Source organism: Amblyomma mixtum, chromosome 3 (assembly GCF_055824585.1).
Source record: "Amblyomma mixtum isolate Tamu chromosome 3, ASM5582458v1, whole genome shotgun sequence".
In the NCBI taxonomy this organism is placed as follows: Eukaryota; Metazoa; Arthropoda; class Arachnida; order Ixodida; family Ixodidae; genus Amblyomma; species Amblyomma mixtum.
In genome coordinates, this window is record NC_143014.1 from 261,231,168 (window position 1) to 261,239,030 (window position 7,863).

Sequence of the window (7,863 nt, forward strand, 5' to 3'; positions counted from 1 at the left end):
ATTTTTAGATAGTCGTTACGGTGATGAGAACGGACCATCGCCACGCTGTCAACGCAGCAATCGGGCGTTTCGAAAAATGAAAACTTCCCCAATTATTGCTCAGTCACCGTGGTTTGGCAGCGCTTAAGCAAGCAGTTGTCTTTCGCGCGGAGGCGTCGAAGGTTGCCGAAATTTCATCAAGATGCTCGGGAAAGCAGCGTGTACGCCTTTTAGCATACGATAGCAACGCCATGCATTTTGTGCAGCCATTCAGGATTATTGCCGATTGCGGACTACATTGGCGACGCTTTTGGTGTTCCGCGTGCCTCCCTTAATTTAATGGAACGAAATGAAGGTGTTTACGCGTCGCGTGTTCAATCGCGCGTTGCTGAGGACGAAGTGTCAAAGTTCAGTCGAAACTTCCGCACGACGCCAACACAGCTGAGAGGTGCTATGCGTTGTGCCGGCCGCTGTAATTTAAAGCTGGTGGCTTGCAGCCTGCGTTAATTGGCGTACACGACATTCCAACTCTTTTTCATTCTCTAGCTTTCGAATTTGCGGGCTCAGTTTACACGGTGCATCATGAAATGTGGGAGTAAATACGGTAACTAGCCCGACCAGCCGAAGGCAGACTAGCGGCTTCAATTGCACTGAATGGACGACAATGCTTGCACTTCACAGTCTGTGACGTCCCAAAGTCGACGTTGCAAGGAGCACAAGACAGCGCTTAATATAGATGTAAGGAGCCGAAAGAATCGGCACTCCAGATTGTAATCCCAAACTAGTCTCTACTTATTTGGAATCATGCAGGAAATCGCTATTGAAGTTCGTTTGGATGAAATTACGCTTAAGTAATTTTCGTTTGTTGCTTCAGGTTTCAAGACAACATTACATGCGGCTGTTGCATCTCTTGTGAAAAAGGTAGCAATATGCTTAACTCTGGTGGTTCTATTGGCGTCTGCGGGAACGACTCATTTGGCGAAATCATTTCTTTACCGTGGTTTTGAGTTTATTGTATTGCATTGCACTCGTACTAAACCTACTCTACACCGAGAAACAGCATCATGTCTCTAATCTCACTATTTCTGCGCAGTGGGGGCTAGGTGCGGCCGCCGGCTTCCTCGGACTCCTGGCTGCGGCCTGGATGGGAATGGACGAAGAATTTCGGATAATTTGACCTTTGAGAAATTTTCAGTAATACAGAATTGGTTGATGCGTTAAATCGCAGCCTTTCTTGTTCAAACTACATCGACACAAGGTACACTCAAAGTAAATCTCTGTCAGAGGAAAAGCAGACAGAGTTGACGTGACCCTGCCCGGCTAATAAACACAGCAAAATTGAAAGGGAAGGAAGGACGGAGGATTAGCAAATGCCTGATAATGTCGTCAGAATTAAATGCATTTTATGGGCGATTAAGGTAATTATAATGTCCACGCGTAGGTTGGTTGGCACTCGTCTCGCATGTAGCTCTGGCGCGTAGCACACACAGTCCATGTCATACAGGCAAACCGATGCACAGCGCTTACACATGCTTCAATGTTTGGCCTCCATGCAAACACATAGCTCTGCGCACTCACGTATGGACATGCAGGTTTCGCAAGCAGCATAGGCACAAATTACCTGACCCTGGCGTCTTAGCAAAGAAATTTCGAGTATCAATACAGTCATCTATGTTCTCTGATAATGCAACTTTCTCCGAAAAGCACTAAACACAGACATTACCTCTTCACCGCATCATACTACGCTTATGTAGCTTGCAGAGGAGGCAACGGGAGCCGTTCAATATACCAGATTTAGGTAGGAGGTCCGCTCGCCAGGATTCAGTGCTCCAGCATAATTCTGCGCACCTGCACGTGCTGGTAATGAAGGAAACGAGGTTGCTTAGAGCAAAGGACGACCATCAGACGGCAGCACGAAATCCACAGAGAATACATTTAGCCTTTGAATGAATGAAGACAATCCTCCATTGGACCTCCAATTTCGAGGAAAGAGCCAAGCAACGACACCGCACGGCTGCTGATACACTCCGCCTGCAACGGGAGCTAGGCCTTGATGAGCTAATGTGCCTCATTCCACCCACCGATTTGCCTTCCTATACACATACCTTGACAAAAGCATTGATGTTTTACTGATAGCACCTGTGCCGCGTTTCATGTGTCTGCGTTATCGGATGCCTGAAACGTTGTTTGTCCGTGACGTCACTTGTCAAATGAGTGCTTGCTATATAAAGATGCTGCTTGCGTGAAATAAAGGGTTGTTGTTATCGTGCCGGGATCGGGGCCAGTCTCAGTTCCTACCTGCCCGCTGCCTGGCCGCGCTCGGCGTCCGGCAAGGGCCTTAACGCCGCATGGTGTCAGAAGTGGGATCCTCTGGCATTTGAGGGGCGTTGCCTTAACTTCGTCGCCCGGCGCCATATTAGAGGACAACGCAGTCATGCCCTTTCACGGCATGTTCGCGGTTCCAGCTCCGCCAAGGTTTGACTTCGACCGGACGTCCGAATGGCCTTCTTGGATCCAACTCTTTGATGACTACCGCTTCGCCTCGGGCCTAAATGAGCGGAGTGAAAAAGCGCAGGTCCGGACTCTACTTTATACGATGGGCAGGCAAGCAAGAGAAATCTTCTCTACTTTTGCATTACCCGAAGAATAGAAGCAATATGAAGTCCTCAAAAAAGTTCGACAAGCACTTCGTCGCCGCAAGGAACCTTGCTTATGAGAGCGCGTACTTTCACCGTCGCACTCAAGAACCTGGAGAGTCAGTCGAGCAATTTGTTACCGCAATGCACACGCTGGTGGACCGGTGCGACTACGAGGAAAAAGAACGCATTATTCGCGACAGGTTCGTGGTCGGCCTCAGGGATGCTAAGCTCTGAGTCGCTTCAAATGGATGCGGATTTGACTCCCGACAGCGCTTTGGCAAAAGCGCGCTTAAAGGAGGCCGTCCAACGACAGCAGCAGCAACTGCGAGAAACCGACGACGAAACCTTGATGCGGTCATCTTGACGCGGTCAGCAAGCAAGGGCAGCCCGGAAAGTATTCTTCAGGACAGCACTCGGGCAGCTCGTCAAAGAACTGTTCACCTAGAATACAAGGTCCGCGCCGCAGAGTCCAGTCCTACCGACCAGGCACCCCCGGGTCATGCCCCAACTGTGGTCAAGGAGCGCACTCCAGAGCCTCGTGCCCTGCGAAAGCAGCGAAATGCAACTACTGCGGTTGTTCCGGACACTTTGCAGCTGTATGTCAGAAAAATGCTGCACGTGATGGAAAGAAGGTACTGCTTTCATCTCTCCATATGGACAAGGGGGCGTACTTCGTTGGCGTGGTGAACGGGGAGTACTCCAATTCTCGGTATGTACAGGTCGTCATTAACGGCACTCCGGTGTTCGCTAAAGTAGATTCCGGTGCCGAAGTTTCTGTTGTGCCCTCAACGTTTCCCGGTTTGCCTACCAGGCTAGAAAAGTGCGACCTAATCCTAACAAGCCCGTCGAATGAGCCACTGTATATTTTGCGAAAGTTTCATGCCACTATCCAGTGGAAACAAAACACTGTCCACCAAATCTTGTACTTGGTCTCACCATTGCGCTCCGTACTTTTGGGTCTCCCAGCGCTTGAGGCTCTAGAAGTTATTAAACTCGCGGACTCGGTCAGTAGCGCAACAGCCGTCGAAGCTTGCTACCCGCAGCATTTGAGTGGTCTAGGAGCGATAAAAGGAGAATACGGAATTAGACTGAAGCCGAACTCGATACCTTTTGCAATTAATGTTGCGCGCCGCATAGCCTTACCCTTGCGTGGCGGAGTTAAGCTGGAGCTTGAGCGTATGGAGCGAGATGGCGTGATCCTCAAAGCTGAATAACCAACAGAATGGTGTGCAGCAATTGTGCCAATACTCAAACCATCTGGAGCGGTTCGTATTTGCGTTGACTTGACGCAATTAAACAAAAGTGTTCTTCGCGAGCGCTATGTCATGCCGACAGTGGATGATAGCCTCGGTCTTTTAGGTGGTGCCTCTGTGTTTTCTAAGTTGGATGCCAACTCCGGCTTCTTTCATATTAAGTTGTCGCCCGAAAGCCAGTTCTTAACTACGTTCACAATGCCAGTTGGGCGATACTGTCTTCAAAGACTGCCGTTTGGAATAACGTCAGCACCCGTTATCTTTAAAAAAAAATGGCGCAGATACTTGAAGGAATCCCATTCGTGATAAACCTGATAGATGATGTGCTCATTTTTGGCAACGACAAGGCTCAACATGACGAGCGCCTGCGTCTAACTTTAGATCGTCTCGCTAGTGCCGGCGTTACGATAAACAAAGAAAAGTGTTCCTTTGGGGTCACTGAGGTAAAATTTCTTGGCTGTGTGCTTAGTAAAGATGGCATCAAGCCGGATCCTGAAAAAGTTCGTGCTATCAAAGAACTGGCGACGCCAGCTAACGTGTCTAACGTTCGACGGCTGCTTGGTATGGCTAATCATCTGGCAAGATTCACACCAGATTTGGCTTCGAAAACGGCGCCTTTACGTCACCTCCTTTTGAAGGGTTCCGAATGGACATGGGGACCAGCCCAAGAGCAAGCGCTATCGTACGTCAAAGACATTATCTCTTCGACGCGCGTCATGGCTAAGTATGATGTACAGTACCCTACGATTCTTTCCGCTGACGCGTCATCATTCGGTTTGGTGGCCGTATTGATACAAGTTCTACCAAACAGTGAAAAAAGACCTGTTGCATCTGCGTCAGGCTCGTTGACACCTGCCGAAACCAGCTACTCTCACATTGAGAACGAAGCGTTGGCAATGACTTGGGCAGCAGAACGATTCGAAGGGTGCATCAAAGCTCTTGAAATTTTCTTTGAAACCGACCACAAACCACTTGTAACGTTGGTGGGAAAATACCTATAGATGCTTTGCCACCTCGTAATCAGCGCTTTCGCATGAGGCTTATGCGGTTCAGCTTTGCGGTTGTGCATGTCGCGGGTAAGAGCCTCGTTACTGCAGATGTATTGTCTAGAGGCCCGATTTAGGGAAACCAAAGTGATGCTCATGCACTGAGTATTGGCGAATTCACCAAATTCGTTTCGGGCTGTTTGACAAATGCCGTCGAGGCTAGCCTTTTTGAACGAGTCAAAGCTGAACAAGGAGCCGATGAAGTCTGTTAAGCTCTCGCAAAATTCAGCCTGGAAGGCTGGCCCAAGTTCTCATCGCCGTCGATGGTCTTGCGTCCATACTGGCAGGAAAGAGCAACGCTCACAGTCGCTGAAGGCGTGCTGCTCAAAGGTCTGAGGCTGGTGGTCCCACAAAAATTACGCGCAGAGGTCGTGATACGCTTGAACGAGAGTCACCAAGGAATTGAGAAATGCAGAGCTCGAGCGAGAGTCCGTATGGTTGCCTGGGTTGAGTTGCCAGCTGAGAGTGTAATGAAGCGGCATTGCCAATACGGCACAGAACACAAGTACGGCCATCGTTGGAGGTATAATGAAGCGGCATTGCCAATATGGGGGCTACAGCACACAAGTAGGGCCATCGTTGGCGGTGTAATGAATCGGATTCGCCAATATGTGAGCTACAGCACACAAGTAGGGCCATCGTTGGAAGTGTTATGAATCGGAATTGCCAATATGTGAGCTACAGCGCACAAGTAGGGCCATCGTTGGAGATGATATATAGAGGCATAGCCAATATGGGGAGAACAGTGGGTAAGTAGGGCCATTGTTGGATATGATACTGAGTGGAACTGCGTATATGGGGACAGTGAAGTCAGCTCAGGACATATATAGGGCCAGATATAGCCAACTCTCTCCCAATATTGGTCCCACGGTTCGTGGTGCCTGGGGCCTTAAAATAGCCCCTTCCATTGTCTTCTCGCCTTTTTCGTGCAATCACACGGACTCCATCATGGGCACCGCCTTTGGATGAAGCCAGCGACGCTCACTGGCTGGCTTTACCAGCTTTCTGAAGTCGGGTAATCATTAACGGCCCAAGCCGCACACGTAATGGGCCCAGTATTGGAAGTTGCTGGCTTCAGTCTGGTCATTCGTTGGATCGGGCTTTGCCAATACATTTCCAATACTGGGCCCATTAGCTGTGCTGCTGGGGGGCGCTCTCCCCTCAATCATATTCGTTGGCTGGGTCAGTGGGATTAAGCTCCCGAAAGTGTCCTTTCCTCAGGTCACCTCCTCACCTACAACAGGACGCGCAGTTGATCAAGCGCAGCTGTCAGCTGATGTCCCTTCAGGAAGCCGGCCAGGGGGATCCCATGTCTTGGTTCAAGGAGGCGCCCGAAGGCGAACTCTTGCAGCGGCGTCACCCGCGCCGTCGACAAAAGAGCGAAGCGCGGATGACTGACAGCCGCTCGTCTCCGTGCTTGGCGCCAGGCGATGAGTGATGTCTCCCTGGCGGTGGTAGAGTTGGGAACAAAAGTCTCCGGACCACGTGTTCCTCAAACGATGCTTATAGCTCAACTATTTCACAGCGGCTGCAGACCACACTTGTGGAGATGAAAGAACAAAATTTTGACTTGTACCCTCCACAAGTGTGGTAATCAGTCGCCGACTAATAGCAGAGATATCGGTTTCGTTTGAGGAACACGGGGTCTGGAGACTTTTGTCCCTGACTGTACATACATAGTCACAGGGTCATTACTGATGTGTTTGACGTTGCCTAAACGCCCAACTTCATCGGCGCTTTTCGGTTTGCGCGCGGAGCGCCTGCGCGACCAGCACGCGCCACGACGAGCGTCGAAAAGGGGCATGCATGTCCGTGCTCCTGGTGCTGGCTCGCTCCTCCTCGTGAGCCGAGTGAAAAGAATGTCAAGCCGTGAACAAAAGATGGTTGGGGAGCTGCAAGGATTCCGAGAAAATTTGGTGGAACCTGAAAGAGCTTTCAGCCGTGAAGAAAAGACTCCCCGAGAGCGCCGCGGTGCTTCGATTGTTGAAAACCGGACCCCGGTTCCGACACGCGCGCTAGCGCTCGTGCGCAGGCGCCGATATCTGGCACTGTCAGATACGAGCGTCTTGGACGCGCTGGGCAGTAGCCGACGCGTCGCGCATGCGCAGACCGGATCTGGCCGACGCGTGGGCCCCCAAACGCGCAGGACGTGCGCCGAAAAGCGCCGATGGAGTTTGGCTTAAGCAAAACCACTTCAGCCGGGAAAACAGGGGGTGGCATTGACGCCGCATTGGAGGCACATGGATGGAAGGAATCGTCGAGATTACGTGTCTTCGTCTGTCGTGTCGGGTGCCGGCTTCCTTTTAAGGTAGTCGCATACAGGCGCGTACATGGAGAAGCACCGCTGTAGTAAAATCCAGCAGTGCCTCTGTGAAAGACTTAAAGGGACACTGAGGAGAAATTAAAGTTGGCTTGTATCGACAGAATACCAGCTCCTGATTACAAAAATGGCTGCGGCTTAGCTTAGGTTAAGCCTAGTCAGATGCGAAGCATATTGTCGCCGAGTTGCATATCGAGCACGCCGCTTGGCTAGACGTTCTTCACGCTCTTCATCAGTCTCTGTAGCTCGCCGCAACTTTTGCTTCTCATTCCAACGAGCAACCCTGTCTTCAGGAGGCATCTCTATCCCGTGTACGCCTAGCAGAGGCAGGCGCACCTCCTTGTATACCGCCGCTCCAGCCTCACGTGTTCACTACAGCGCACCTAGCGGCAGAAGCAGGAAACACATTGGTCGCGACGCCTCGCGCGACGGGCGAGCTGGGGCCCCGTTTCTCCTATGTCGTTACGTCACGCATCACGTGGTCCTCCTTGGTCGCGACGCCTCGCGCGACGGCGCGAGCTGGGCCCCCGTTTTTCATCTGCTGTGACGTCACGCATCACGTGGTATGACATGGAGGTCACGAAAGGTCAATGGTAACGACAACGCCGCGGTCGAGGAGCTGGGTT

At 51.2% G+C, this 7,863-nt stretch overlaps 1 pseudogene; it reads left to right on the top strand.

Moving 5' to 3' along the window:
• The first annotated feature begins 2,189 nt into the window (after positions 1-2,189).
• Positions 2,190-6,355, top strand: LOC149354583 (uncharacterized; annotated as a pseudogene).
• Positions 6,356-7,863: the final 1,508 nt, after the last annotated feature.